Below are 26,085 nucleotides of genomic sequence, written 5' to 3' on the forward strand. Positions count from 1 at the left end.
CCAACATTAGCGAGATTGCATTCTCTTAATTTCACTTTCGGCCATACCAGTCTGAAAATGCCTGATCTCGTCAGATCTCGGAAACCATCCAGACTCGGGTCTGGTTAGTACTTGTATGGGAGACCAACTAGGAACCTCAGGTGCCGTAAGCTTTTGTTTATTTCTTTTTTGCATTATGATGTCATAATCAGACCACTTTTTTCCCTATCCAGAAGCGTCTTGTCTTTTGTCGCAACCAGAGTTTGATATTCTACCAACATTAGCGAGATCGCATTCTCTTAATTTCACTTACGGCCATACCAGTCTGAAAATGCCTGATCTCGTCAGATCTCGGAAGCCATCCAGACTCGGGCCTGGTTAGTACTTGTATGGGAGACCAACTAGGAACCTTAGGTGCCGTAAGCTTTTGTTTATTTCTTTTTTGCATTATGATGTCATAATCAGACCACTTTTTTCCCTATGGGAGACCAACTAGGAACCTCAGGTGCCGTAAGCTTTTGTTTATTTCTTTTTTGCATTATGATGTCATAATCAGACCACTTTTTTCCCTATCCAGAAGCGTCTTGTCTTTTGTCGCAACCAGAGTTTGATATTCTACCAACATTAGCGAGATCGCATTCTCTTAATTTCACTTACGGCCATACCAGTCTGAAAATGCCTGATCTCGTCAGATCTCGGAAGCCATCCAGACTCGGGCCTAGTTAGTACTTGTATGGGAGACCAACTAGGAACCTCAGGTGCCGTAAGCTTTTGTTTATTTCTTTTTTGCATTATGATGTCATAATCAGACCACTTTTTTCCCTATGGGAGACCAACTAGGAACCTCAGGTGCCGTAAGCTTTTGTTTATTTCTTTTTTGCATTATGATGTCATAATCAGACCACTTTTTTCCCTATCCAGAAGCGTCTTGTCTTTTGTCGCAACCAGAGTTTGATATTCTACCAACATTAGCGAGATCGCATTATCTTAATTTCCCTTACGGCCATACCAGTCTGAAAATGCCAGATCTCGGAAGCCATCCAGACTCGGGCATGGTTAGTACTTGTATGGGAGACCAACTAGGAACCTCAGGTGCCGTAAGCTTTTGTTTATTTCTTTTTTGCATTATGATGTCATAATCAGACTTCTTTTTTCCCTATGGGAGACCAACTAGGAACCTCAGGTGCCGTAAGCTTTTGTTTATTTCTTTTTTGCATTATGATGTCATAATCAGACCACTTTTTTCCCTATCCAGAAGCGTCTTGTCTTTTGTCGCAACCAGAGTTTGATATTCTACCAACATTAGCGAGATCGCATTCTCTTAATTTCACTTACGGCCATACCAGTCTGAAAATGCCTGATCTCGGAAGCCATCCAGACTCGGGCCTGGTTAGTACTTGTATGGGAGACCAACTAGGAACCTCAGGTGCCGTAAGCTTTTGTTTATTTCTTTTTTGCATTATGATGTCATAATCAGACCACTTTTTTCCCTATGGGAGACCAACTAGGAACCTCAGGTGCCGTAAGCTTTTGTTTATTTCTTTTTTTCCATTATGATGTCATAATCAGACCACTTTTTTCCCTATCCAGAAGCGTCTTGTCTTTTGTCGCAACCAGAGTTTGATATTCTACCAACATTAGTGAGATCGCATTCTCTTAATTTCACTTACGGCCATACCAGTCTTAAAATGCCTGATCTCGTCAGATCTCGGAAGCCATCCAGACTTGGGCCTGGTTAGTACTTGTATGGGAGACAAACTAGGAACCTCAGGTGCCGTAAGCTTTTGTTTATTTCTTTTTTGCATTATGATGTCATAATCAGACCACTTATTTCCCTATGGGAGACCAACTAGGAACCTCAGGTGCCGTAAGCTTTTGTTTATTTCTTTTTTGCATTATGATGTCATAATCAGACCACTTTTTTCCCTATCCAGAAGCGTCTTGTCTTTTGTCGCAACCAGAGTTTGATATTCTAACAACATTAGCGAGATCGCATTCTCTTAATTTCACTTGCGGCCATACCAGTCTGAAAATGCCTGATCTCGTCAGATCTTGGAAGCCATCCAGACTTGGGCCTGGTTAGTACTTGTATGGGAGACCAACTAGGAACCTCAGGTGCCGTAAGCTTTTGTTTATTTCTTTTTTGCATCATGATGTCATAATCAGACCACTTTTTTCCCTATGGGAGACCAACTAGGAACCTCAGGTGCCGTAAGCTTTTGTTTATTTCTTTTTTGCATTATGATGTCATAATCAGACCACTTTTTTCCCTATCCAGAAGCGTCTTGTCTTTTGTCGCAACCAGAGTTTGATATTCTACCAACATTAGCGAGATCGCATTCTCTTAATTTCACTTACGGCCATACCAGTCTGAAAATGCCTGATCTCGTCAGATCTTGGAAGCCATCCAGACTCGGGCCTGGTTAGTACTTGTATGGGAGACCAACTAGGAACCTCAGGTGCCGTAAGCTTTTGTTTATTTCTTTTTTGCATTATGATGTCATAATCAGACCACTTTTTTCCCTATCCAGAAGCGTCTTGTCTTTTGTCGCAACCAGAGTTTGATATTCTACCAACATTAGCGAGATCGCATTCTCTTGATTTCACTTACGGCCATACCGGTCTGAAAATGCCTGATCTCATCAGATCTCGGAAGCCATCCAGACTCGGGCCTGGTTAGTACTTGTATGGGAGACCAACTGGAAACCTCAGGTGCCGTAAGCTTTTGTTTATTTCTTGTTTGCATTATGATGTCATAATAAGACCACTTTTTTCCCTATCCAGAAGCGTCTTGTCTTTTGTCGCAACCAGAGTTTGATATTCTACCAACATTAGCGAGATCGCATTCTCTTAACTTCACTTACGGCCATACCAGTCTGAAAATGCCTGATCTCGTCAGATCTCGGAAGCCATCCAGACTCGGGCCTGGTTAGTACTTGTATGGGAGACCAACTAGGAACCTCAGGTGCCGTAAGATTTTGTTTATTTCTTTTTTGCATCATGATGTCATAATCAGACCACTTTTTTCCCTATCCAGAAGCGTCTTGTCTTTTGTCGCAACCAGAGTTTGATAATCTACCAACATTAGCGAGATCGCATTCTCTTAATTTCATTTACGGCCATACCAGTCTGAAAATGCCTGATCTCGTCAGATCTCGGAAGCCATCCAGACTCGGGCCTGGTTAGTACTTGTATGGGAGACCAACTAGGAACCTCAGGTGCCGTAAGCTTTTGTTTATTTCTTTTTTGCATTATGATGTCATAATCAGACCACTTTTTTCCCTATCCAGAAGCGTCTTGTCTTTTGTCGCAACCAGAGTTTGATATTCTACCAACATTAGCGAGATTGCATTCTCTTAATTTCCCTTACGGCCATACCAGTCTGAAAATGCCTGATCTCGTCAGATCTCGGAAGCCATCCAGACTCGGGCCTGGTTAGTACTTGTATGGGAGACCAACTAGGAACCTCAGGTGCCGTAAGCTTTTGTTTATTTCTTTTTTGCATTATGATGTCATAATCAGACCACTTTTTTCCCTATCCAGAAGCGTCTTGTCTTTTGTCGCAACCAGAGTTTGATATTCTACCAACATTAGCGAGATCGCATTCTCTAAACTTCACTTACGGCCATACCAGTCTGAAAATGCCTGATCTCGTCAGATCTCGGAAGCTATCCAGACTCGGGCCTGGTTAGTACTTGTATGGGAGACCAAATAGGAACTTCAGGTGCCGTAAGATTTTGTTTATTTCTTTTTTGCATTATGATGTCATAATCAGACCACTTTTTTCCCTATCCAGAAGCGTCTTGTCTTTTGTCGCAACCAGAGTTTGATAATCTACCAACATTAGCGAGATCGCATTCTCTTGATTTCACTTACGGCCATACCGGTCTGAAAATGCCTGATCTCATCAGATCTCGGAAGCCATCCAGACTCGGGCCTGGTTAGTACTTGTATGGGAGACCAACTGGGAACCTCAGGTGCCGTAAGCTTTTGTTTATTTCTTTTTTGCATTATGATGTCATAATCAGACCACTTTTTTCCCTATCCAGAAGCGTCTTGTCTTTTGTCGCAACCAGAGTTTGATAATCTACCAACATTAGCGAGATTGCATTCTCTTAATTTCACTTTCGGCCATACCAGTCTGAAAATGCCTGATCTCGTCAGATCTCGGAAACCATCCAGACTCGGGTCTGGTTAGTACTTGTATGGGAGACCAACTAGGAACCTCAGGTGCCGTAAGCTTTTGTTTATTTCTTTTTTGCATTATGATGTCATAATCAGACCACTTTTTTCCCTATCCAGAAGCGTCTTGTCTTTTGTCACAACCAGAGTTTGATATTCTACCAACATTAGCGAGATCGCATTCTCTTAATTTCACTTACGGCCATACCAGTCTGAAAATGCCTGATCTCGTCAGATCTCGGAAGCCATCCAGACTCGGGCCTAGTTAGTACTTGTATGGGAGACCAACTAGGAACCTCAGGTGCCGTAAGCTTTTGTTTATTTCTTTTTTGCATTATGATGTCATAATCAGACCACTTTTTTCCCTATGGGAGACCAACTAGGAACCTCAGGTGCCGTAAGCTTTTGTTTATTTCTTTTTTGCATTATGATGTCATAATCAGACCACTTTTTTCCCTATCCAGAAGCGTCTTGTCTTTTGTCGCAACCAGAGTTTGATATTCTACCAACATTAGCGAGATCGCATTATCTTAATTTCCCTTACGGCCATACCAGTCTGAAAATGCCAGATCTCGGAAGCCATCCAGACTCGGGCATGGTTAGTACTTGTATGGGAGACCAACTAGGAACCTCAGGTGCCGTAAGCTTTTGTTTATTTCTTTTTTGCATTATGATGTCATAATCAGACTTCTTTTTTCCCTATGGGAGACCAACTAGGAACCTCAGGTGCCGTAAGCTTTTGTTTATTTCTTTTTTGCATTATGATGTCATAATCAGACCACTTTTTTCCCTATCCAGAAGCGTCTTGTCTTTTGTCGCAACCAGAGTTTGATATTCTACCAACATTAGCGAGATCGCATTCTCTTAATTTCACTTACGGCCATACCAGTCTGAAAATGCCTGATCTCGTCAGATCTCGGAAGCCATCCAGACTTGGGCCTGGTTAGTACTTGTATGGGAGACCAACTAGGAACCTCAGGTGCCGTAAGCTTTTGTTTATTTCTTTTTTGCATTATGATGTCATAATCAGACCACTTTTTTCCCTATCCAGAAGCGTCTTGTCTTTTGTCGCAACCAGAGTTTGATATTCTACCAACATTAGCGAGATCGCATTCTCTTAATTTCATTTACGGCCATACCAGTCTGAAAATGCCTGATCTCGTCAGATCTCGGAAGCCATCCAGACTCGGGCCTAGTTAGTACTTGTATGGGAGACCAACTAGGAACCTCAGGTGCCGTAAGCTTTTGTTTATTTCTTTTTTGCATTATGATGTCATAATCAGACCACTTTTTTCGCTATGGGAGACCAACTAGGAACCTCAGGTGCCGTAAGCTTTTGTTTATTTCTTTTTTGCATTATGATGTCATAATCAGACCACTTTTTTCCCTATCCAGAAGCGTCTTGTCTTTTGTCGCAACCAGAGTTTGATATTCTACCAACATTAGCGAGATCGCATTCTCTTAATTTCACTTACGGCCATACCAGTCTGAAAATGCCTGATCTCGTCAGATCTCGGAAGCCATCCAGACTCGGGCCTAGTTAGTACTTGTATGGGAGACCAACTAGGAACCTCAGGTGCCGTAAGCTTTTGTTTATTTCTTTTTTGCATTATGATGTCATAATCAGACCACTTTTTTCCCTATGGGAGACCAACTAGGAACCTCAGGTGCCGTAAGCTTTTGTTTATTTCTTTTTTGCATTATGATGTCATAATCAGACCACTTTTTTCCCTATCCAGAAGCGTCTTGTCTTTTGTCGCAACCAGAGTTTGATATTCTACCAACATTAGCGAGATCGCATTATCTTAATTTCCCTTACGGCCATACCAGTCTGAAAATGCCAGATCTCGGAAGCCATCCAGACTCGGGCATGGTTAGTACTTATATGGGAGACCAACTAGGAACCTCAGGTGCCGTAAGCTTTTGTTTATTTCTTTTTTGCATTATGATGTCATAATCAGACTTCTTTTTTCCCTATGGGAGACCAACTAGGAACCTCAGGTGCCGTAAGCTTTTGTTTATTTCTTTTTTGCATTATGATGTCATAATCAGACCACTTTTTTCCCTATCCAGAAGCGTCTTGTCTTTTGTCGCAACCAGAGTTTGATATTCTACCAACATTAGCGAGATCGCATTCTCTTAATTTCACTTACGGCCATACCAGTCTGAAAATGCCTGATCTCGTCAGATCTCGGAAGCCATTCAGACTTGGGCCTGGTTAGTACTTGTATGGGAGACCAACTAGGAACCTCAGGTGCCGTAAGCTTTTGTTTATTTCTTTTTTGCATTATGATGTCATAATCAGACCACTTTTTTCCCTATCCAGAAGCGTCTTGTCTTTTGTCGCAACCAGAGTTTGATATTCTACCAACATTAGCGAGATCGCATTCTCTTAATTTCATTTACGGCCATACCAGTCTGAAAATGCCTGATCTCGTCAGATCTCGGAAGCCATCCAGACTCGGGCCTGGTTAGTACTTGTATGGGAGACCAACTAGGAACCTCAGGTGTCGTAAGCTTTTGTTTATTTCTTTTTTGCATTATGATGTCATAATCAGACCACTTTTTTCCCTATCCAGAAGCATCTTGTCTTTTGTCGCAACCAGAGTTTGATATTCTACCAACATTAACGAGATCGCATTCTCTTAATTTCGCTTATGGCCATACCAGTCTGAAAATGCCTGATCTCGTCAGATTTCGGAAGCCATCCAGACTTGGGCCTGGTTAGTACTTGTATGGGAGACCAACTAGGAACCTCAGGTGCCGTAAGCTTTTGTTTATTTATTTTTTGCATTATGATGTCATAATCAGACTTCTTTTTTCCCTATGGGAGACCAACTAGGAACCTCAGGTGCCGTAAGCTTTTGTTTATTTCTTTTTTGCATTATGATGTCATAATCAGACCACTTTTTTCCCTATCCAGAAGCGTCTTGTCTTTTGTCGCAACCAGAGTTTGATATTCTACCAACATTAGCGAGATCGCATTCTCTTAATTTCACTTATGGCCATACAAGTCTGAAAATGCCAGATCTCGGAAGCCATCCAGACTCGGGCCTGGTTAGTACTTGTATGGGAGACCAACTAGGAACCTCAGGTGCCGTAAGCTTTTGTTTATTTCTTTTTTGCATTATGATGTCATAATCAGACCACTTTTTTCCCTATGGGAGACCAACTAGGAACCTCAGGTGCCGTAAGCTTTTGTTTATTTCTTTTTTGCATTATGATGTCATAATCAGACCACTTTTTTCCCTATCCAGAAGCGTCTTGTCTTTTGTCGCAACCAGAGTTTGATATTCTACCAACATTAGCGAGATCGCATTCTCTTAATTTCACTTACGGCCATACCAGTCTGAAAATACCTGATCTCGTCAGATCTCGGAAGCAATCCAGACTCGGGCCTGGTTAGTACTTGTATGGGAGACCAACTAGGAACCTCAGGTGCCGTAAGCTTTTGTTTATTTCTTTTTTGCATTATTATGTCATAATCAGACCACTTTTTTCCCTATCCAGAAGCGTCTTGTCTTTTGTCGCAACCAGAGTTTGATATTCTAACAACATTAGCGAGATCGCATTCTCTTAATTTCACTTACGGCCATACCTGTCTGAAAATGCCAGATCTCGGAAGCCATCCAGACTCGGGCCTGGTTAGTACTTGTATGGGAGACCAACTAGGAACCTCAGGTGCCGTAAGCTTTTGTTTATTTCTTGTTTGCATTATGATGTCATAATCAGACCACTTTTTTCCCTATGGGAGACCAACTAGGAACCTCAGGTGCCGTAAGCTTTTGTTTATTTCTTTTTTGCATTATGATGTCATAATCAGACCACTTTTTTCCCTATCCAGAAGCGTCTTGTCTTTTGTCGCAACCAGAGTTTGATATTCTATCAACATTAGCGAGATCGCATTCTCTTAATTTCACTTACGGCCATACCAGTCTGAAAATGCCTGATCTTGTCAGATCTCGGAAGCCATCCAGACTCGGGCCTGGTTAGTACTTGTATGGGAGACCAACTAGGAACCTCAGGTGCCGTAAGCTATTGTTTATTTCTTTTTTGCATTATGATGTCATAATCAGACCACTTTTTTCCCTATGGGAGACCAACTAGGAACCTCAGGTGCCGTAAGCTTTTGTTTATTTCTTTTTTGCATTATGATGTCATAATCAGACCACTTTTTTCCCTATGGGAGACCAACTAGGAACCTCAGGTGCCGTAAGCTTTTGTTTATTTCTTTTTTGCATTATGATGTCATAATCAGACCACTTTTTTCCCTGTCCAGAAGCGTCTTGTCTTTTGTCGCAACCAGAGTTTGATATTCTACCAACATTAGTGAGATCGCATTCTCTTAATTTCCCTTACGGCCATACCAGTCTGAAAATGCCAGATCTCGGAAGCCATCCAGACTCGGGCCTGGTTAGTACTTGTATGGGAGACCAACTAGGAACCTCAGGTGCCGTAAGCTTTTGTTTATTTCTTTTTTGCATTATGATGTCATATTCAGACCACTTTTTTCCCTATCCAGAAGCGTCTTGTCTTTTGTCGCAACCAGAGTTTGATATTCTACCAACATTAGCGAGATCGCATTCTCTTAATTTCCTTTACGGCCATACCAGTCTGAAAATGCCTGATCTCGTCAGATCTCGGAAGCCATCCAGACTCGGGCCTGGTTAGTACTTGTATGGGAGACCAACTAGGAACCTCAGGTGCCGTAAGATTTTGTTTATTTCTTTTTTGCATTATGATGTCATAATCAGACCACTTTTTTCCCTATCCAGAAGCGTCTTGTCTTTTGTCGCAACCAGAGTTTGATATTCTACCAACATTAGCGAGATCGCATTCTCTTAACTTCGCTTACGGCCATACCGGTCTGAAAATGCCTGATCTCATCAGATCTCGGAAGCCATCCTGACTCGGGCCTTGTTAGTACTTGTATGGGAGACCAACTGGGAACCTCAGGTGCCGTAAGCTTTTGTTTATTTCTTTTTTGCATTATGATGTCATAATCAGACCACTTTTTTCCCTATCCAGAAGTGTCTTGTCTTTTGTCGCAACCAGAGTTTGATATTCTACCAACATTAGCGAGATCGTATTCTCTTAATTTCACTTACGGCAATACCAGTCTGAAAATGCCTGATCTCATCAGATCTCGGAAGCCATCCAGACTCGGGCCTGGTTAGTACTTGTATCGGAGACCAACTAGGAACCTCAGGTGCCGTAAGCTTTTGTTTATTTCTTTTTTGCATTATGATGTCATAATCAGACCACTTTTTTCCCTATCCAGAAGCATCTTGTCTTTTGTCGCAACCAGAGTTTGATATTCTACCAACATTAACGAGATCGCATTCTCTTAATTTCGCTTACGGCCATACCAGTCTGAAAATGCCTGATCTCGGAAGCCATCCAGACTTGGGCCTGGTTAGTACTTGTATGGGAGACCAACTAGGAACCTCAGGTGCCGTAAGCTTTTGTTTATTTATTTTTTGCATTATGATGTCATAATCAGACCACTTTTTTCCCTATGGGAGACCAACTAGGAACCTCAGGTGCCGTAAGCTTTTGTTTATTTCTTTTTTGCATTATGATGTCCTAATCAGACCACTTTTTTCCCTATCCAGAAGCGTCTTGTCTTTTGTCGCAACCAGAGTTTGATATTCTACCAACATTAGCGAGATTGCATTCTTGTAATTTCACTTACGGCCATACCAGTCTGAAAATGCCTGATCTCGTCAGATCTCGGAAGCCATCCAGACTCGGGCCTGGTTAGTACTTGTGTGGGAGACCAACTAGGAACCTTAGATGCCGTAAGCTTTTGTTTATTTCTTTTTTGCATTATGATGTCATAATCAGACCACTTTTTTCCCTATGGGAGACCAACTAGGAACCTCAGGTGCCGTAAGCTTTTGTTTATTTCTTTTTTGCATTATGATGTCCTAATCAGACCACTTTTTTCCCTATCCAGAAGCGTCTTGTCTTTTGTCGCAACCAGAGTTTGATATTCTACCAACATTAGCGAGATTGCATTCTTGTAATTTCACTTACGGCCATACCAGTCTGAAAATGCCTGATCTCGTCAGATCTCGGAAGCCATCCAGACTTGGGCCTGGTTAGTACTTGTATGGGAGACCAACTAGGAACCTCAGGTGCCGTAAGCTTTTGTTTATTTCTTGTTTGCATTATGATGTCATAATCAGACCACTTTTTTCCCTATGGGAGACCAACTAGGAACCTCAGGTGCCGTAAGCTTTTGTTTATTTATTTTTTGCATTATGATGTCATAATCAGACCACTTTTTTCCCTATCCAGAAGCGTCTTGTCTTTTGTCGCAACCAGAGTTTGATATTCTACCAACATTAGCGAGATCGCATTCTCTTAATTTCCATTATGGCCATACCAGTCTGAAAATGCCTGATCTCGTCAGATCTCGGAAGCCATCCAGACTCGGGCCTGGTTAGTACTTGTATGGGAGACCAACTAGGAACCTCAGGTGCCGTAAGATTTTGTTTATTTCTTTTTTGCATTATGATGTCATAATCAGACCACTTTTTTCCCTATCCAGAAGCGTCTTGTCTTTTGTCGCAACCAGAGTTTGATATTCTACCAACATTAGCGAGATCGCATTCTCTTAACTTCACTTACGGCCATACCAGTCTGAAAATGCCAGATCTCGGAAGCCATACAGACTCGGGCCTGGTTAGTACTTGTATGGGAGACCAACTGGGAACCTCAGGTGCCGTAAGCTTTTGTTTATTTCTTTTTTGCATTATGATGTCATAATCAGACCACTTTTTTCCCTATCCAGAAGTGTCTTGTCTTTTGTCGCAACCAGAGTTTGATATTCTACCAACATTAGCGAGATCGCATTCTCTGAATTTTCCTTACAGCCATACCAGTCTGAAAATGCCTGATCTCGTCAGATCTCAGAAGCCATCCAGACTTGGGCCTGGTTAGTACTTGTATGGGAGACCAACTAGGAACCTCAGGTGCCGTAAGCTTTTGTTTATTTCTTTTTTGCATTATGATGTCATAATCAGACCACTTTTTTCCCTATCCAGAAGCGTCTTGTCTTTTGTCGCAACCAGAGTTTGATATTCTACCAACATTAGTGAGATCGCATTCTCTTAATTTCACTTACGGCCATACCAGTCTGAAAATGCCTGATCTCGTCAGATCTCGGAAGCCATCCAGACACGGGCCTGGTTAGTACTTGTATGGGAGACCAACTAGGTACCTCAGGTGCCGTAAGCTTTTGTTTATTTCTTTTTTGCATTATGATGTCATAATCAGACCACTTTTTTCCCTATCCAGAAGCGTCTTGTCTTTTGTCGCAACCAGAGTTTGATATTCTACCAACATTAGCGAGATCGCATTCTCTTAATTTCCCTTACGGCCATACCAGTCTGAAAATGCCTGATCTCGTCAGATCTTGGAAGCCATCCAGACTCGGGCCTGGTTAGTACTTGTATGGGAGACCAACTAGGAACCTCAGGTGCCGTAAGCTTTTGTTTATTTCTTTTTTGCATTATGATGTCATAATCAGACCACTTTTTTCCCTATCCAGAAGCGTCTTGTCTTTTGTCGCAACCAGAGTTTGATATTCTACCAACATTAGCGAGATCGCATTCTCTTAATTTCACTTACGGCCATACCAGTCTGAAAATGCCAGATCTCGGAAGCCATCCAGACTCGGGCCTGGTTAGTACTTGTATGGGAGACCAACTAGGAACCTCAGGTGCCGTAAGCTTTTGTTTATTTATTTTTTGCATTATGATGTCATAATCAGACAACTTTTTTCCCTAAGGGAGACCAACTAGGAACCTCAGGTGCCGTAAGCTTTTGTTTATTTATTTTTTGCATTATGATGTCATAATCAGACCACTTTTTTCCCTATCCAGAAGCGTCTTGTCTTTTGTCGCAACCAGAGTTTGATATTCTACCAACAGTAGCGAGATTGCATTCTCTTAATTTCACTTACGGCCATACCAGTCTGAAAATGTCAGATCTCGTAAGCCATCCAGACTCGGGCCTGGTTAGTACTTGTATGGGAGACCAACTAGGAACCTCAGGTGCCGTAAGCTTTTGTTTATTTCTTTTTTGCATTATGATGTCATAATCAGACCACTTTTTTCCCTATGGGAGACCAACTAGGAACCTCAGGTGCCGTAAGCTTTTGTTTATTTCTTTTTTTCCATTATGATGTCATAATCAGACCACTTTTTTCCCTATCCAGAAGCGTCTTGTCTTTTGTCGCAACCAGAGTTTGATATTCTACCAACATTAGCGAGATCGCATTCTCTTAATTTCACTTACGGCCATACCAGTCTTAAAATGCCTGATCTCGTCAGATCTCGGAAGCCATCCAGACTTGGGCCTGGTTAGTACTTGTATGGGAGACCAACTAGGAACCTCAGGTGCCGTAAGCTTTTGTTTATTTCTTTTTTGCATTATGATGTCATAATCAGACCACTTTTTTCCCTATGGGAGACCAACTAGGAACCTCAGGTGCCGTAAGCTTTTGTTTATTTCTTTTTTGCATTATGATGTCATAATCAGACCACTTTTTTCCCTATCCAGAAGCGTCTTGTCTTTTGTCGCAACCAGAGTTTGATATTCTAACAACATTAGCGAGATCGCATTCTCTTAATTTCACTTACGGCCATACCAGTCTGAAAATGCCTGATCTCGTCAGATCTTGGAAGCCATCCAGACTTGGGCCTGGTTAGTACTTGTATGGGAGACCAACTAGGAACCTCAGGTGCCGTAAGCTTTTGTTTATTTCTTTTTTGCATCATGGTGTCATAATCAGACCACTTTTTTCCCTATGGGAGACCAACTAGGAACCTCAGGTGCCGTAAGCTTTTGTTTATTTCTTTTTTGCATTATGATGTCATAATCAGACCACTTTTTTCCCTATCCAGAAGCGTCTTGTCTTTTGTCGCAACCAGAGTTTGATATTCTACCAACATTAGCGAGATCGCATTCTCTTAATTTCACTTACGGCCATACCAGTCTGAAAATGCCTGATCTCGTCAGATCTCGGAAGCCATCCAGACTCGGGCCTGGTTAGTACTTGTATGGGAGACCAACTAGGAACCTCAGGTGCCGTAAGCTTTTGTTTATTTCTTTTTTGCATTATGATGTCATAATCAGACCACTTTTTTCCCTATCCAGAAGCGTCTTGTCTTTTGTCGCAACCAGAGTTTGATATTCTACCAACATTAGCGAGATCGCATTCTCTTAATTTCACTTACGGCCATACCAGTCTGAAAATGCCTGATCTCATCAGATCTCGGAAGCCATCCAGACTCGGACCTGGTTAGTACTTGTATGGGAGACCAACTAGGAACCTCAGGTGCAGTAAGCTTTTGTTTATTTCTTTTTTGCATTATGATGTCATAATCAGACCACATTTTTCCCTATCCAGAAGCGTCTTGTCTTTTGTCGCAACCAGAGTTTGATATTCTAACAACATTAGCGAGATCGCATTCTCTTAATTTCACTTACGGCCATACCAGTCTGAAAATGCCTGATCTCATCAGATCTCGGAAGCCATCCAGACTCGGACCTGGTTAGTACTTGTATGGGAGACCAACTAGGAACCTCAGGTGCAGTAAGCTTTTGTTTATTTCTTTTTTGCATTATGATGTCATAATCAGACCACTTTTTTCCCTATCCAGAAGCGTCTTGTCTTTTGTCGCAACCAGAGTTTGATATTCTACCAACATTAGCGAGATTGCATTCTCATAATTTCACTTACGGCAATACCAGTCTGAAAATGCTTGATCTCGTCAGATCTCGGAAGACATCCAGACTCGGGCCTGGTTAGTATTTGTATGGGAGACCAACTAGGAACCTCAGGTGCCGTAAGCTTTTGTTTATTTCTTTTTTGCATTATGATGTCATAATCAGACCACTTTTTTCCCTATCCAGAAGCATCTTGTCTTTTGTCGCAACCAGAGTTTGATATTCTACCAACATTAACGAGATCGCATTCTCTTAATTTCACTTACGGCCATACCAGTCTGAAAATGCCTGATCTCGTCAGATCTCGGAAGCCATCCAGACTTGGGCCTGGTTAGTACTTGTATGGGAGACCAACTAGGAACCTCAGGTGCCGTAAGCTTTTGTTTATTTATTTTTTGCATTATGATGTCATAATCAGACCACTTTTTTCCCTATCCAGAAGCGTCTTGTCTTTTGTCGCAACCAGAGTTTGATATTCTACCAACATTAGCGAGATCGCATTCTCTTAATTTCACTTACGGCCATACCAGTCTGAAAATGCCTGATATCGTCAGATCTCGGAAGACATCCAGACTCGGGCCTGGTTAGTACTTGTATGGGAGACCAACTAGGAACCTCAGGTGCCGTAAGCTTTTGTTTATTTCTTTTTTGCATTATGATGTCATAATCAGACCACTTTTTTCCCTATGGGAGACCAACTAAGAACCTCAGGTGCCGTAAGCTTTTGTTTATTTCTTTTTTGCATTATGATGTCATAATCAGACCACTTTTTTCCCTATCCAGAAGCGTCTTGTCTTTTGTCGCAACCAGAGTTTGATATTCTACCAACATTAGTGAGATCGCATTCTCTTAATTTCACTTACGGCCATACCAGTCTGAAAATGCCTGATCTCGTCAGATCTCGGAAGCCATCCAGACACGGGCCTGGTTAGTACTTGTATGGGAGACCAACTAGGAACCTCAGGTGCCGTAAGCTTTTGTTTATTTCTTTTTTGCATTATGATGTCATAATCAGACCACTTTTTTCCCTATCCAGAAGCGTCTTGTCTTTTGTCGCAACCAGAGTTTGATATTCTACCAACATTAGCGAGATCGCATTCTCTTAATTTCACTTACGGCCATACCAGTCTGAAAATGCCAGATCTCGGAAGCCATCCAGACTCGGGCCTGGTTAGTACTTGTATGGGAGACCAACTAGGAACCTCAGGTGCCGTAAGCTTTTGTTTATTTATTTTTTGCATTATGATGTCATAATCAGACAACTTTTTTCCCTAAGGGAGACCAACTAGGAACCTCAGGTGCCGTAAGCTTTTGTTTATTTATTTTTTGCATTATGATGTCATAATCAGACCACTTTTTTCCCTATCCAGAAGCGTCTTGTCTTTTGTCGCAACCAGAGTTTGATATTCTACCAACAGTAGCGAGATTGCATTCTCTTAATTTCACTTACGGCCATACCAGTCTGAAAATGTCAGATCTCGTAAGCCATCCAGACTCGGGCCTGGTTAGTACTTGTATGGGAGACCAACTAGGAACCTCAGGTGCCGTAAGCTTTTGTTTATTTCTTTTTTGCATTATGATGTCATAATCAGACCACTTTTTTCCCTATGGGAGACCAACTAGGAACCTCAGGTGCCGTAAGCTTTTGTTTATTTATTTTTTTCCATTATGATGTCATAATCAGACCACTTTTTTCCCTATCCAGAAGCGTCTTGTCTTTTGTCGCAACCAGAGTTTGATATTCTACCAACATTAGCGAGATCGCATTCTCTTAATTTCACTTACGGCCATACCAGTCTTAAAATGCCTGATCTTGTCAGATCTCGGAAGCCATCCAGACTTGAGCCTGGTTAGTACTTGTATGGGAGACCAACTAGGAACCTCAGGTGCCGTAAGCTTTTGTTTATTTCTTTTTTGCATTATGATGTCATAATCAGACCACTTTTTTCCCTATCCAGAAGCATCTTGTCTTTTGTCGCAACCAGAGTTTGATATTCTACCAACATTAACGAGATCGCATTCTCTTAATTTCACTTACGGCCATACCAGTCTGAAAATGCCTGATCTCGTCAGATCTCGGAAGCCATCCAGACTTGGGCCTGGTTAGTACTTGTATGGGAGACCAACTAGGAACCTCAGGTGCCGTAAGCTTTTGTTTATTTATTTTTTGCATTATGATGTCATAATCAGACCACTTTTTTCCCTATCCAGAAGCGTCTTGTCTTTTGTCGCAACCAGAGTTTGATATTCTACCAACATTAGCGAGATCGCATTCTCTTAATTTCACTTACGGCCATACCAGTCTGAAAATGCCTGATATCGTCAGATCTCGGAAGACATCCAGACTCGGGCCTGGTTAGTACTTGTATGGGAGACCAACTAGGAACCTCAGGTGCCGTAAGCTTTTGTTTATTTCTTTTTTGCATTATGATGTCATAATCAGACCACTTTTTTCCCTATGGGAGACCAACTAAGAACCTCAGGTGCCGTAAGCTTTTGTTTATTTCTTTTTTGCATTATGATGTCATAATCAGACCACTTTTTTCCCTATCCAGAAGCGTCTTGTCTTTTGTCGCAACCAGAGTTTGATATTCTACCAACATTAGTGAGATCGCATTCTTTTAATTTCACTTACGGCCATACCAGTCTGAAAATGCCTGATCTCGTCAGATCTCGGAAGCCATCCAGACACGGGCCTGGTTAGTACTTGTATGGGAGACCAACTAGGAACCTCAGGTGCCGTAAGCTTTTGTTTATTTCTTTTTTGCATTATGATGTCATAATCAGACCACTTTTTTCCCTATCCAGAAGCGTCTTGTCTTTTGTCGCAACCAGAGTTTGATATTCTACCAACATTAGCGAGATCGCATTCTCTTAATTTCCCTTACGGCCATACCAGTCTGAAAATGCCTGATCTCGTCAGATCTTGGAAGCCATCCAGACTCGGGCCTGGTTAGTACTTGTATGGGAGACCAACTAGGAACCTCAGGTGCCGTAAGCTTTTGTTTATTTCTTTTTTGCATTATGATGTCATAATCAGACCACTTTTTTCCCTATGCAGAAGCGTCTTGTCTTTTGTCGCAACCAGAGTTTGATATTCTACCAACATTAGCGAGATCGCATTCTCTTAATTTCACTTACGGCCATACCAGTCTGAAAATGCCAGATCTCGGAAGCCATCCAGACTCGGGCCTGGTTAGTACTTGTATGGGAGACCAACTAGGAACCTCAGGTGCCGTAAGCTTTTGTTTATTTATTTTTTGCATTATGATGTCATAATCAGACAACTTTTTTCCCTAAGGGAGACCAACTAGGAACCTCAGGTGCCGTAAGCTTTTGTTTATTTATTTTTTGCATTATGATGTCATAATCAGACCACTTTTTTCCCTATCCAGAAGCGTCTTGTCTTTTGTCGCAACCAGAGTTTGATATTCTACCAACAGTAGCGAGATTGCATTCTCTTAATTTCACTTACGGCCATACCAGTCTGAAAATGTCAGATCTCGTAAGCCATCCAGACTCGGGCCTGGTTAGTACTTGTATGGGAGACCAACTAGGAACCTCAGGTGCCGTAAGCTTTTGTTTATTTCTTTTTTGCATTATGATGTCATAATCAGACCACTTTTTTCCCTATGGGAGACCAACTAGGAACCTCAGGTGCCGTAAGCTTTTGTTTATTTCTTTTTTTCCATTATGATGTCATAATCAGACCACTTTTTTCCCTATCCAGAAGCGTCTTGTCTTTTGTCGCAACCAGAGTTTGATATTCTACCAACATTAGCGAGATCGCATTCTCTTAATTTCACTTACGGCCATACCAGTCTTAAAATGCCTGATCTCGTCAGATCTCGGAAGCCATCCAGACTTGGGCCTGGTTAGTACTTGTATGGGAGACCAACTAGGAACCTCAGGTGCCGTAAGCTTTTGTTTATTTCTTTTTTGCATTATGATGTCATAATCAGACCACTTTTTTCCCTATGGGAGACCAACTAGGAACCTCAGGTGCCGTAAGCTTTTGTTTATTTCTTTTTTGCATTATGATGTCATAATCAGACCACTTTTTTCCCTATCCAAAAGCGTCTTGTCTTTTGTCGCAACCAGAGTTTGATATTCTAACAACATTAGCGAGATCGCATTCTCTTAATTTCACTTACGGCCATACCAGTCTGAAAATGCCAGATCTTGGAAGCCATCCAGACTTGGGCCTGGTTAGTACTTGTATGGGAGACCAACTAGGAACCTCAGGTGCCGTAAGCTTTTGTTTATTTCTTTTTTGCATCATGGTGTCATAATCAGACCACTTTTTTCCCTATGGGAGACCAACTAGGAACCTCAGGTGCCGTAAGCTTTTGTTTATTTCTTTTTTGCATTATGATGTCATAATCAGACCACTTTTTTCCCTATCCAGAAGCGTCTTGTCTTTTGTCGCAACCAGAGTTTGATATTCTACCAACATTAGCGAGATCGCATTCTCTTAATTTCACTTACGGCCATACCAGTCTGAAAATGCCTGATCTCGTCAGATCTCGGAAGCCATCCAGACTCGGGCCTGGTTAGTACTTGTATGGGAGACCAACTAGGAACCTCAGGTGCCGTAAGCTTTTGTTTATTTCTTTTTTGCATTATGATGTCATAATCAGACCACTTTTTTCCCTATCCAGAAGCGTCTTGTCTTTTGTCGCAACCAGAGTTTGATATTCTACCAACATTAGCGAGATCGCATTCTCTTAATTTCACTTACGGCCATACCAGTCTGAAAATGCCTGATCTCATCAGATCTCGGAAGCCATCCAGACTCGGACCTGGTTAGTACTTGTATGGGAGACCAACTAGGAACCTCAGGTGCAGTAAGCTTTTGTTTATTTCTTTTTTGCATTATGATGTCATAATCAGACCACATTTTTCCCTATCCAGAAGCGTCTTGTCTTTTGTCGCAACCAGAGTTTGATATTCTAACAACATTAGCGAGATCGCATTCTCTTAATTTCACTTACGGCCATACCAGTCTGAAAATGCCTGATCTCATCAGATCTTGGAAGCCATCCAGACTCGGACCTGGTTAGTACTTGTATGGGAGACCAACTAGGAACCTCAGGTGCAGTAAGCGTTTGTTTATTTCTTTTTTGCATTATGATGTCATAATCAGACCACTTTTTTCCCTATCCAGAAGCGTCTTGTCTTTTGTCGCAACCAGAGTTTGATATTCTACCAACATTAGCGAGATTGCATTCTCTTAATTTCACTTACGGCAATACCAGTCTGAAAATGCTTGATCTCGTCAGATCTCGGAAGACATCCAGACTCGGGCCTGCTTAGTATTTGTATGGGAGACCAACTAGGAACCTCAGGTGCCGTAAGCTTTTGTTTATTTATTTTTTGCATTATGATGTCATAATCAGACCACTTTTTTCCCTATCCAGAAGCATCTTGTCTTTTGTCGCAACCAGAGTTTGATATTCTACCAACATTAACGAGATTGCATTCTCTTAATTTCACTTACGGCCATACCAGTCTGAAAATGCCTGATCTCGTCAGATCTTGGAAGCCATCCAGACTTGGGCCTGGTTAGTACTTGTATGGGAGACCAACTAGGAACCTCAGGTGCCGTAAGCTTTTGTTTATTTATTTTTTGCATTATGATGTCATAATCAGACCACTTTTTTCCCTATGGGAGACCAACTAGGAACCTCAGGTGCCGTAAGCTTTAGTTTATTTCTTTTTTGCATTATGATGTCATAATCAGACCACTTTTTTCCCTATCCAGAAGCGTCTTGTCTTTTGTCGCAACCAGAGTTTGATATTCTACCAACATTAGCGAGATCACATTCTCTTAATTTCACTTACGGCCATACCAGTCTGAAAATGCCTGATCTCGTCAGATCTCGGAAGCCATCCAGACTCGGGCCTGGTTAGTACTTGTATGGGAGACCAACTAGGAACCTCAGGTGCCGTAAGCTTTTGTTTATTTCTTTTTTGCATTATGATGTAATAATCAGACCACTATTTTCCCTATGGGAGACCAACTAGGAACCTCAGGTGCCGTAAGCTTTTGTTTATTTCTTTTTTGCATTATGATGTCATAATCAGACCACTTTTTTCCCTATCCAGAAGCGTCTTGTCTTTTGTCGCAACCAGAGTTTGATATTCTACCAACATTAGCGAGATCGCATTCTCTTAATTTCTCTTACGGCCATACCAGTCTGAAAATGCCTGATCTCGTCAGATCTTGGAAGCCATCCAGACTCGGGCCTGGTTAGTACTTGTATGGGAGACCAACTAGGAACCTCAGGTGCCGTAAGCTTTTGTTTATTTCTTTTTTGCATTATGATGTCATAATCAGACCACTTTTTTCCCTATCCAGAAGCGTCTTGTCTTTTGTCGCAACCAGAGTTTGATATTCTACCAACATTATCGAGATCGCATTCTCTTAATTTCACTTACGGCCATACCAGTCTGAAAATGCCAGATCTCGGAAGCCATCCAGACTCGGGCCTGGTTAGTACTTGTATGGGAGACCAACTAGGAACCTCAGGTGCCGTAAGCTTTTGTTTATTTCTTTTTTGCATTATGATGTCATAATCAGACAACTTTTTTCCCTAAGGGAGACCAACTAGGAACCTCAGGTGCCGTAAGCTTTTGTTTATTTCTTTTTTGCATTATGATGTCATAATCAGACCACTTTTTTCCCTATCCAGAAGCGTCTTGTCTTTTGTCGCAACCAGAGTTTGATATTCTACCAACAGTAGCGAGATTGCATTCTCTTAATTTCACTTACGGCCATACCAGTCTGAAAATGTCAGATCTCGGAAGCGATCCAGACTCGGGCCTGGTTAATACTTGTATGGGAGACCAACTAGGAACCTCAGGTGCCGTAAGCTTTTGTTTATTTCTTTTTTGCATTATGATGTCATAATCAGACCACTTTTTTCCCTATGGGAGACCAACTAGGAACCTCAGGTGCCGTAAGCTTTTGTTTATTTCTTTTTTGCATTATGATGTCATAATCAGACCACTTTTTTCCCTATCCAGAAGCGTCTTGTCTTTTGTCGCAACCAGAGTTTGATATTCTAACAACATTAGCGAGATCGCATTCTCTTAATTTCACTTACGGCCATACCAGTCTTAAAATGCCTGATCTCGTCAGATCTTGGAAGCCATCCAGACTTGGGCCTGGTTAGTACTTGTATGGGAGACCAACTAGGAACCTCAGGTGCCGTAAGCTTTTGTTTATTTCTTTTTTGCATCATGATGTCATAATCAGACCACTTTTTTCCCTATGGGAGACCAACTAGGAACCTCAGGTGCCGTAAGCTTTTGTTTATTTCTTTTTTGCATTATGATGTCATAATCAGACCATTTTTTTCCCTATCCAGAAGCGTCTTGTCTTTTGTCGCAACCAGAGTTTGATATTCTACCAACATTAGCGAGATCGCATTCTCTTAATTTCCCTTACGGCCATACCAGTCTGAAAATGCCTGATCTCGTCAGATCTTGGAAGCCATCCAGACTCGGGCCTGGTTAGTACTTGTATGGGAGACCAACTAGGAACCTCAGGTGCCGTAAGCTTTTGTTTATTTCTTTTTTGCATTATGATGTCATAATCAGACCACTTTCTTCCCTATCCAGAAGCGTCTTGTCTTTTGTCGCAACCAGAGTTTGATATTCTACCAACATTAGCGAGATCGCATTCTCTTTATTTCACTTACGGCCATACCAGTCTGAAAATGCCAGATCTCAGAAGCCATCCAGACTCGGGCCTGGTTAGTACTTGTATGGGAGACCAACTAGGAACCTCAGGTGCCGTAAGCTTTTGTTTATTTCTTTTTTGCATTATGATGTCATAATCAGACCACTTTTTTCCCTATCCAGAAGCGTCTTGTCTTTTGTCGCAACCAGAGTTTGATATTCTACCAACATTAGCGAGATCGCATTCTCTTAATTTCACTTACGGCCATACCAGTCTGAAAATGCCTGATCTCATCAAATCTCGGAAGCCATCCAGACTCGGGCTTGGTTAGTACTTGTATGGGAGACCAACTAGGAACCTCAGGTGCCGTAAGCTTTTGTTTATTTCTTTTTTGCATTATGATGTCATAATCAGACCACTTTTTTCCCTATCCAGAAGCCTCTTGTCTTTTGTCGCAACCAGAGTTTGATATTCTACCAACATTAGCGAGATCGCATTCTCTTAATTCCACTTACGGCCATACCAGTCTGAAAATGCCTGATCTCATCAGATCTCTGAAGCCATCCAGACTCGGGCCTGGTTAGTACTTGTATGGGAGACCAACTAGGAACCTCAGATGCCGTAAGCTTTTGTTTATTTCTTTTTTGCATTATGATGTCATAATCAGACCACTTTTTTCCCTATCCAGAAGCGTCTTGTCTTTTGTCGCAACCAGAGTTTGATATTCTACCAACATTAGCGAGATCGCATTCTCTTAATTTCACTTACGGCCATACCAGTCTGAAAATGCCTGATCTCATCAGATCTCGGAAGCCATCCAGACTCGGACCTGGTTAGTACTTGTATGGGAGACCAACTAGGAACCTCAGGTGCCGTAAGCTTTTGTTTATTTCTTTTTTGCATTATGATGTCATAATCAGACCACTTTTTTCACTATCCAGAAGCGTCTTGTCTTTTGTCGCAACCAGAGTTTGATATTCTACCAACATTAGCGAGATCGCATTCTCTTAATTTCACTTACGGCCATACCAGTCTGAAAATGCCAGATCTCGGAAGCCATCCAGACTCGGACCTGGTTAGTACTTGTATGGGAGACCAACTAAGAACCTCAGGTGCAGTAAGCTTTTGTTTATTTATTTTTTGCATTATTATGTCATAATCAGACCACTTTTTTCCCTATCCAGAAGCATCTTGTCTTTTGTCGCAACCAGAGTTTGATATTCTACCAACATTAACGAGATCGCATTCTCTTAATTTCACTTACGGCCATACCAGTCTGAAAATGCCTGATCTCGTCAGATCTCGGAAGCCATCCAGACTTGGGCCTGGTTAGTACTTGTATGGGAGACCAACTAGGAACCTCAGGTGCCGTAAGCTTTTGTTTATTTATTTTTTGCATTATGATGTCATAATCAGACCACTTTTTTCCCTATCCAGAAGCGTCTTGTCTTTTGTCGCAACCAGAGTTTGATATTCTACCAACATTAGCGAGATCGCATTCTCTTAATTTAACTTACGGCCATACCAGTCTGAAAATGCCTGATATCGTCAGATTTCGGAAGCCATCCAGACTCGGGCCTGGTTAGTACTTGTATGGGAGACCAACTAGGAACCTCAGGTGCCGTAAGCTTTTGTTTATTTCTTTTTTGCATTATGATGTCATAATCAGACCACTTTTTTCCCTATGGGAGACCAACTAAGAACCTCAGGTGCCGTAAGCTTTTGTTTATTTCTTTTTTGCATTATGATGTCATAATCAGACCACTTTTTTCCCTATCCAGAAGCGTCTTGTCTTTTGTCGCAACCAGAGTTTGATATTCTACCAACATTAGCGAGATCGCATTCTCTTAATTTCCCTTACGGCCATACCAGTCTGAAAATGCCTGATCTCGTCAGATCTTGGAAGCCATCCAGACTCGGGCCTGGTTAGTACTTGTATGGGAGACCAACTAGGAACCTCAGGTGCCGTAAGCTTTTGTTTATTTCTTTTTTGCATTATGATGTCATAATCAGACCACTTTTTTCCCTATCCAGAAGCGTCTTGTCTTTTGTCGCAACCAGAGTTTGATATTCTACCAACATTAGCGAGATCGCATTCTCTTAATTTCACTTACGGCCATACCAGTCTGAAAATGCCAGATCTCGGAAGCCATCCAGACTCGGGCCTGGTTAGTACTTGTATGGGAGACCAACTAGGAACCTCAGGTGCCGTAAGCTTTTGTTTATTTCTTTTTTGCATTATGATGTCATAATCAGACAACTTTTTTCCCTAAGGGAGACCAACTAGGAACCTCAGGTGCCGTAAGCTTTTGTTTATTTCTTTTTTGCATTATGATGTCATAATCAGACCACTTTTTTCCCTATCCAGAAGCGTCTTGTCTTTTGTCGCAACCAGAGTTTGATATTCTACCAACAGTAGCGAGATTGCATTCTCTTAATTTCACTTACGGCCATACCAGTCTGAAAATGTCAGATCTCGGAAGCCATCCAGACTCGGGCCTGGTTAGTACTTGTATGGGAGACCAACTAGGAACCTCAGGTGCCGTAAGCTTTTGTTTATTTCTTTTTTGCATTATGATGTCATAATCAGACCACTTTTTTCCCTATGGGAGACCAACTAGGAACCTCAGGTGCCGTAACTTTTGTTCATTTCTTTTTTTCCATTATGATGTCATAATCAGACCACTTTTTTCCCTATCCAGAAGCGTCTTGTCTTTTGTCGCAACCAGAGTTTGATATTCTACCAACATTAGCGAGATCGCATTCTCTTAATTTCACTTACGGCCATACCAGTCTGAAAATGCCTGATCTCGTCAGATCTCGGAAGCCATCCAGACTTGGGCCTGGTTAGTACTTGTATGGGAGACCAACTAGGAACCTCAGGTGCCGTAAGCTTTTGTTTATTTCTTTTTTGCATTATGATGTCATAATCAGACCACTTTTTTCCTTATGGGAGACCAACTAGGAACCTCAGGTGCCGTAAGCTTTTGTTTATTTCTTTTTTGCATCATGATGTCATAATCAGACCACTTTTTTCCCTATCCAGAAGCGTCTTGTCTTTTGTCGCAACCAGAGTTTGATATTCTAACAACATTAGCGAGATCGCATTCACTTACTTTCACTTACGGCCATACCAGTCTTAAAATGCCTGATCTCGTCAGATCTTGGAAGCCATCCAGACTTGGGCCTGGTTAGTACTTGTATGGGAGACCAACTAGGAACCTCAGGTGCCGTAAGCTTTTGTTTATTTCTTTTTTGCATCATGATGTCATAATCAGACCACTTTTTTCCCTATGGGAGACCAACTAGGAACCTCAGGTGCCGTAAGCTTTTGTTTATTTCTTTTTTGCATTATGATGTCATAATCAGACCATTTTTTTCCCTATCCAGAAGCGTCTTGTCTTTTGTCGCAACCAGAGTTTGATATTCTACCAACATTAGCGAGATCGCATTCTCTTAATTTCCCTTACGGCCATACCAGTCTGAAAATGCCTGATCTCATCAGATCTTGGAAGCCATCCAGACTCAGGCCTGGTTAGTACTTGTATGGGAGACCAACTAGGAACCTCAGGTGCCGTAAGCTTTTGTTTATTTCTTTTTTGCATTATGATGTCATAATCAGACCACTTTTTTCCCTATCCAGAAGCGTCTTGTCTTTTGTCGCAACCAGAGTTTGATATTCTACCAACATTAGCGAGATCGCATTCTCTTAATTTCACTTACGGTCATACCAGTCTGAAAATGCCAGATTTCGGAAGCCATCCAGACTCGGGCCTGGTTAGTACTTGTATGGGAGACCAACTAGGAACCTCAGGTGCCGTAAGCTTTTGTTTATTTCTTTTTTGCATTATGATGTCATAATCAGACCACTTTTTTCCCTATCCAGAAGCGTCTTGTCTTTTGTCGCAACCAGAGTTTGATATTCTACCAACAGTAGCGAGATTGCATTCTCTTAATTTCACTTACGGCCATACCAGTCTGAAAATGTCAGATCTCGTAAGCCATCCAGACTCGGGCCTGGTTAGTACTTGTATGGGAGACCAACTAGGAACCTCAGGTGCCGTAAGCTTTTGTTTATTTCTTTTTTGCATTATGATGTCATAATCAGACCACTTTTTTCCCTATGGGAGACCAACTAGGAACCTCAGGTGTCGTAAGCTTTTGTTTATTTCTTTTTTTCCATTATGATGTCATAATCAGACCACTTTTTTCCCTATCCAGAAGCGTCTTGTCTTTTGTCGCAACCAGAGTTTGATATTCTACCAACATTAGCGAGATCGCATTCTTTTAATTTCATTTACGGCCATACCAGTCTTAAAATGCCTGATCTCGTCAGATCTCGGAAGCCATCCAGACTTGGGCCTGGTTAGTACTTGTATGGGAGACCAACTAGGAACCTCAGGTGCCGTAAGCTTTTGTTTATTTCTTTTTTGCATTATGATGTCATAATCAGACCACTTTTTTCCCTATGGGAGACCAACTAGGAACCTCAGGTG

The 26,085-nt window shown here is 41.7% G+C and overlaps 68 pseudogenes; all 68 read left to right on the plus strand.

Annotated features, from left to right (window-relative positions):
* The first annotated feature begins 33 nt into the window (after nt 1-33).
* On the plus strand, nt 34-152 carry LOC134597538 (5S ribosomal RNA; annotated as a pseudogene).
* Nucleotides 153-286: 134 nt separating this feature from the next.
* LOC134595580 (5S ribosomal RNA) lies at nt 287-405 on the plus strand (annotated as a pseudogene).
* Nucleotides 406-630: 225 nt separating this feature from the next.
* LOC134596195 (5S ribosomal RNA) lies at nt 631-749 on the plus strand (annotated as a pseudogene).
* A 559-nt stretch (nt 750-1,308) lies between these two features.
* LOC134589300 (5S ribosomal RNA) lies at nt 1,309-1,417 on the plus strand (annotated as a pseudogene).
* Nucleotides 1,418-1,643: 226 nt separating this feature from the next.
* LOC134598265 (5S ribosomal RNA) lies at nt 1,644-1,762 on the plus strand (annotated as a pseudogene).
* A 225-nt stretch (nt 1,763-1,987) lies between these two features.
* LOC134596526 (5S ribosomal RNA) lies at nt 1,988-2,106 on the plus strand (annotated as a pseudogene).
* Nucleotides 2,107-2,331: 225 nt separating this feature from the next.
* Nucleotides 2,332-2,450, plus strand: LOC134596051 (5S ribosomal RNA; annotated as a pseudogene).
* A 134-nt stretch (nt 2,451-2,584) lies between these two features.
* Nucleotides 2,585-2,703, plus strand: LOC134594316 (5S ribosomal RNA; annotated as a pseudogene).
* Nucleotides 2,704-2,837: 134 nt separating this feature from the next.
* On the plus strand, nt 2,838-2,956 carry LOC134594322 (5S ribosomal RNA; annotated as a pseudogene).
* A 134-nt stretch (nt 2,957-3,090) lies between these two features.
* LOC134594834 (5S ribosomal RNA) lies at nt 3,091-3,209 on the plus strand (annotated as a pseudogene).
* A 134-nt stretch (nt 3,210-3,343) lies between these two features.
* Nucleotides 3,344-3,462, plus strand: LOC134594649 (5S ribosomal RNA; annotated as a pseudogene).
* A 134-nt stretch (nt 3,463-3,596) lies between these two features.
* On the plus strand, nt 3,597-3,715 carry LOC134594975 (5S ribosomal RNA; annotated as a pseudogene).
* Nucleotides 3,716-3,849: 134 nt separating this feature from the next.
* LOC134598268 (5S ribosomal RNA) lies at nt 3,850-3,968 on the plus strand (annotated as a pseudogene).
* A 134-nt stretch (nt 3,969-4,102) lies between these two features.
* LOC134597539 (5S ribosomal RNA) lies at nt 4,103-4,221 on the plus strand (annotated as a pseudogene).
* Nucleotides 4,222-4,355: 134 nt separating this feature from the next.
* On the plus strand, nt 4,356-4,474 carry LOC134596196 (5S ribosomal RNA; annotated as a pseudogene).
* A 559-nt stretch (nt 4,475-5,033) lies between these two features.
* Nucleotides 5,034-5,152, plus strand: LOC134598356 (5S ribosomal RNA; annotated as a pseudogene).
* Nucleotides 5,153-5,286: 134 nt separating this feature from the next.
* On the plus strand, nt 5,287-5,405 carry LOC134597117 (5S ribosomal RNA; annotated as a pseudogene).
* Nucleotides 5,406-5,630: 225 nt separating this feature from the next.
* Nucleotides 5,631-5,749, plus strand: LOC134596197 (5S ribosomal RNA; annotated as a pseudogene).
* Nucleotides 5,750-6,308: 559 nt separating this feature from the next.
* Nucleotides 6,309-6,427, plus strand: LOC134595587 (5S ribosomal RNA; annotated as a pseudogene).
* A 134-nt stretch (nt 6,428-6,561) lies between these two features.
* LOC134596205 (5S ribosomal RNA) lies at nt 6,562-6,680 on the plus strand (annotated as a pseudogene).
* Nucleotides 6,681-6,814: 134 nt separating this feature from the next.
* LOC134594707 (5S ribosomal RNA) lies at nt 6,815-6,933 on the plus strand (annotated as a pseudogene).
* Nucleotides 6,934-7,492: 559 nt separating this feature from the next.
* Nucleotides 7,493-7,611, plus strand: LOC134594928 (5S ribosomal RNA; annotated as a pseudogene).
* A 468-nt stretch (nt 7,612-8,079) lies between these two features.
* Nucleotides 8,080-8,198, plus strand: LOC134596446 (5S ribosomal RNA; annotated as a pseudogene).
* Nucleotides 8,199-8,757: 559 nt separating this feature from the next.
* Nucleotides 8,758-8,876, plus strand: LOC134595193 (5S ribosomal RNA; annotated as a pseudogene).
* Nucleotides 8,877-9,010: 134 nt separating this feature from the next.
* On the plus strand, nt 9,011-9,129 carry LOC134595258 (5S ribosomal RNA; annotated as a pseudogene).
* Nucleotides 9,130-9,263: 134 nt separating this feature from the next.
* LOC134598333 (5S ribosomal RNA) lies at nt 9,264-9,382 on the plus strand (annotated as a pseudogene).
* Nucleotides 9,383-9,516: 134 nt separating this feature from the next.
* Nucleotides 9,517-9,625, plus strand: LOC134588830 (5S ribosomal RNA; annotated as a pseudogene).
* A 225-nt stretch (nt 9,626-9,850) lies between these two features.
* Nucleotides 9,851-9,969, plus strand: LOC134587781 (5S ribosomal RNA; annotated as a pseudogene).
* A 225-nt stretch (nt 9,970-10,194) lies between these two features.
* LOC134598367 (5S ribosomal RNA) lies at nt 10,195-10,313 on the plus strand (annotated as a pseudogene).
* Nucleotides 10,314-10,538: 225 nt separating this feature from the next.
* Nucleotides 10,539-10,657, plus strand: LOC134597106 (5S ribosomal RNA; annotated as a pseudogene).
* Nucleotides 10,658-10,791: 134 nt separating this feature from the next.
* Nucleotides 10,792-10,900, plus strand: LOC134589028 (5S ribosomal RNA; annotated as a pseudogene).
* Nucleotides 10,901-11,034: 134 nt separating this feature from the next.
* LOC134595456 (5S ribosomal RNA) lies at nt 11,035-11,153 on the plus strand (annotated as a pseudogene).
* Nucleotides 11,154-11,287: 134 nt separating this feature from the next.
* LOC134597453 (5S ribosomal RNA) lies at nt 11,288-11,406 on the plus strand (annotated as a pseudogene).
* Nucleotides 11,407-11,540: 134 nt separating this feature from the next.
* Nucleotides 11,541-11,659, plus strand: LOC134596756 (5S ribosomal RNA; annotated as a pseudogene).
* An 803-nt stretch (nt 11,660-12,462) lies between these two features.
* Nucleotides 12,463-12,581, plus strand: LOC134594553 (5S ribosomal RNA; annotated as a pseudogene).
* Nucleotides 12,582-12,806: 225 nt separating this feature from the next.
* On the plus strand, nt 12,807-12,925 carry LOC134595331 (5S ribosomal RNA; annotated as a pseudogene).
* Nucleotides 12,926-13,150: 225 nt separating this feature from the next.
* LOC134593751 (5S ribosomal RNA) lies at nt 13,151-13,269 on the plus strand (annotated as a pseudogene).
* Nucleotides 13,270-13,403: 134 nt separating this feature from the next.
* LOC134597475 (5S ribosomal RNA) lies at nt 13,404-13,522 on the plus strand (annotated as a pseudogene).
* Nucleotides 13,523-13,656: 134 nt separating this feature from the next.
* LOC134597476 (5S ribosomal RNA) lies at nt 13,657-13,775 on the plus strand (annotated as a pseudogene).
* Nucleotides 13,776-13,909: 134 nt separating this feature from the next.
* LOC134587888 (5S ribosomal RNA) lies at nt 13,910-14,028 on the plus strand (annotated as a pseudogene).
* Nucleotides 14,029-14,162: 134 nt separating this feature from the next.
* On the plus strand, nt 14,163-14,281 carry LOC134598379 (5S ribosomal RNA; annotated as a pseudogene).
* A 134-nt stretch (nt 14,282-14,415) lies between these two features.
* LOC134598146 (5S ribosomal RNA) lies at nt 14,416-14,534 on the plus strand (annotated as a pseudogene).
* A 225-nt stretch (nt 14,535-14,759) lies between these two features.
* Nucleotides 14,760-14,878, plus strand: LOC134594989 (5S ribosomal RNA; annotated as a pseudogene).
* Nucleotides 14,879-15,681: 803 nt separating this feature from the next.
* Nucleotides 15,682-15,800, plus strand: LOC134588324 (5S ribosomal RNA; annotated as a pseudogene).
* A 134-nt stretch (nt 15,801-15,934) lies between these two features.
* Nucleotides 15,935-16,053, plus strand: LOC134598391 (5S ribosomal RNA; annotated as a pseudogene).
* A 134-nt stretch (nt 16,054-16,187) lies between these two features.
* On the plus strand, nt 16,188-16,306 carry LOC134598147 (5S ribosomal RNA; annotated as a pseudogene).
* Nucleotides 16,307-16,531: 225 nt separating this feature from the next.
* On the plus strand, nt 16,532-16,650 carry LOC134594991 (5S ribosomal RNA; annotated as a pseudogene).
* A 134-nt stretch (nt 16,651-16,784) lies between these two features.
* On the plus strand, nt 16,785-16,903 carry LOC134596757 (5S ribosomal RNA; annotated as a pseudogene).
* Nucleotides 16,904-17,706: 803 nt separating this feature from the next.
* Nucleotides 17,707-17,825, plus strand: LOC134594555 (5S ribosomal RNA; annotated as a pseudogene).
* A 559-nt stretch (nt 17,826-18,384) lies between these two features.
* LOC134593763 (5S ribosomal RNA) lies at nt 18,385-18,503 on the plus strand (annotated as a pseudogene).
* Nucleotides 18,504-18,637: 134 nt separating this feature from the next.
* Nucleotides 18,638-18,756, plus strand: LOC134597478 (5S ribosomal RNA; annotated as a pseudogene).
* Nucleotides 18,757-18,890: 134 nt separating this feature from the next.
* Nucleotides 18,891-19,009, plus strand: LOC134588566 (5S ribosomal RNA; annotated as a pseudogene).
* A 134-nt stretch (nt 19,010-19,143) lies between these two features.
* LOC134588347 (5S ribosomal RNA) lies at nt 19,144-19,262 on the plus strand (annotated as a pseudogene).
* A 134-nt stretch (nt 19,263-19,396) lies between these two features.
* LOC134595332 (5S ribosomal RNA) lies at nt 19,397-19,515 on the plus strand (annotated as a pseudogene).
* A 225-nt stretch (nt 19,516-19,740) lies between these two features.
* LOC134593774 (5S ribosomal RNA) lies at nt 19,741-19,859 on the plus strand (annotated as a pseudogene).
* Nucleotides 19,860-20,084: 225 nt separating this feature from the next.
* Nucleotides 20,085-20,203, plus strand: LOC134595780 (5S ribosomal RNA; annotated as a pseudogene).
* Nucleotides 20,204-21,005: 802 nt separating this feature from the next.
* Nucleotides 21,006-21,124, plus strand: LOC134596717 (5S ribosomal RNA; annotated as a pseudogene).
* A 225-nt stretch (nt 21,125-21,349) lies between these two features.
* LOC134596758 (5S ribosomal RNA) lies at nt 21,350-21,468 on the plus strand (annotated as a pseudogene).
* Nucleotides 21,469-21,845: 377 nt separating this feature from the next.
* On the plus strand, nt 21,846-21,964 carry LOC134597564 (5S ribosomal RNA; annotated as a pseudogene).
* Nucleotides 21,965-22,098: 134 nt separating this feature from the next.
* LOC134597029 (5S ribosomal RNA) lies at nt 22,099-22,217 on the plus strand (annotated as a pseudogene).
* A 134-nt stretch (nt 22,218-22,351) lies between these two features.
* On the plus strand, nt 22,352-22,470 carry LOC134594535 (5S ribosomal RNA; annotated as a pseudogene).
* A 377-nt stretch (nt 22,471-22,847) lies between these two features.
* Nucleotides 22,848-22,966, plus strand: LOC134598403 (5S ribosomal RNA; annotated as a pseudogene).
* A 134-nt stretch (nt 22,967-23,100) lies between these two features.
* On the plus strand, nt 23,101-23,219 carry LOC134588333 (5S ribosomal RNA; annotated as a pseudogene).
* A 225-nt stretch (nt 23,220-23,444) lies between these two features.
* Nucleotides 23,445-23,563, plus strand: LOC134596759 (5S ribosomal RNA; annotated as a pseudogene).
* An 802-nt stretch (nt 23,564-24,365) lies between these two features.
* On the plus strand, nt 24,366-24,484 carry LOC134598414 (5S ribosomal RNA; annotated as a pseudogene).
* A 225-nt stretch (nt 24,485-24,709) lies between these two features.
* LOC134596718 (5S ribosomal RNA) lies at nt 24,710-24,828 on the plus strand (annotated as a pseudogene).
* Nucleotides 24,829-25,053: 225 nt separating this feature from the next.
* On the plus strand, nt 25,054-25,172 carry LOC134598281 (5S ribosomal RNA; annotated as a pseudogene).
* A 712-nt stretch (nt 25,173-25,884) lies between these two features.
* On the plus strand, nt 25,885-26,003 carry LOC134595426 (5S ribosomal RNA; annotated as a pseudogene).
* Nucleotides 26,004-26,085: the final 82 nt, after the last annotated feature.

Source organism: Pelobates fuscus, chromosome 2 (genome assembly GCF_036172605.1).
Source record: "Pelobates fuscus isolate aPelFus1 chromosome 2, aPelFus1.pri, whole genome shotgun sequence".
Lineage (NCBI taxonomy): Eukaryota > Metazoa > Chordata > Amphibia > Anura > Pelobatidae > Pelobates > Pelobates fuscus.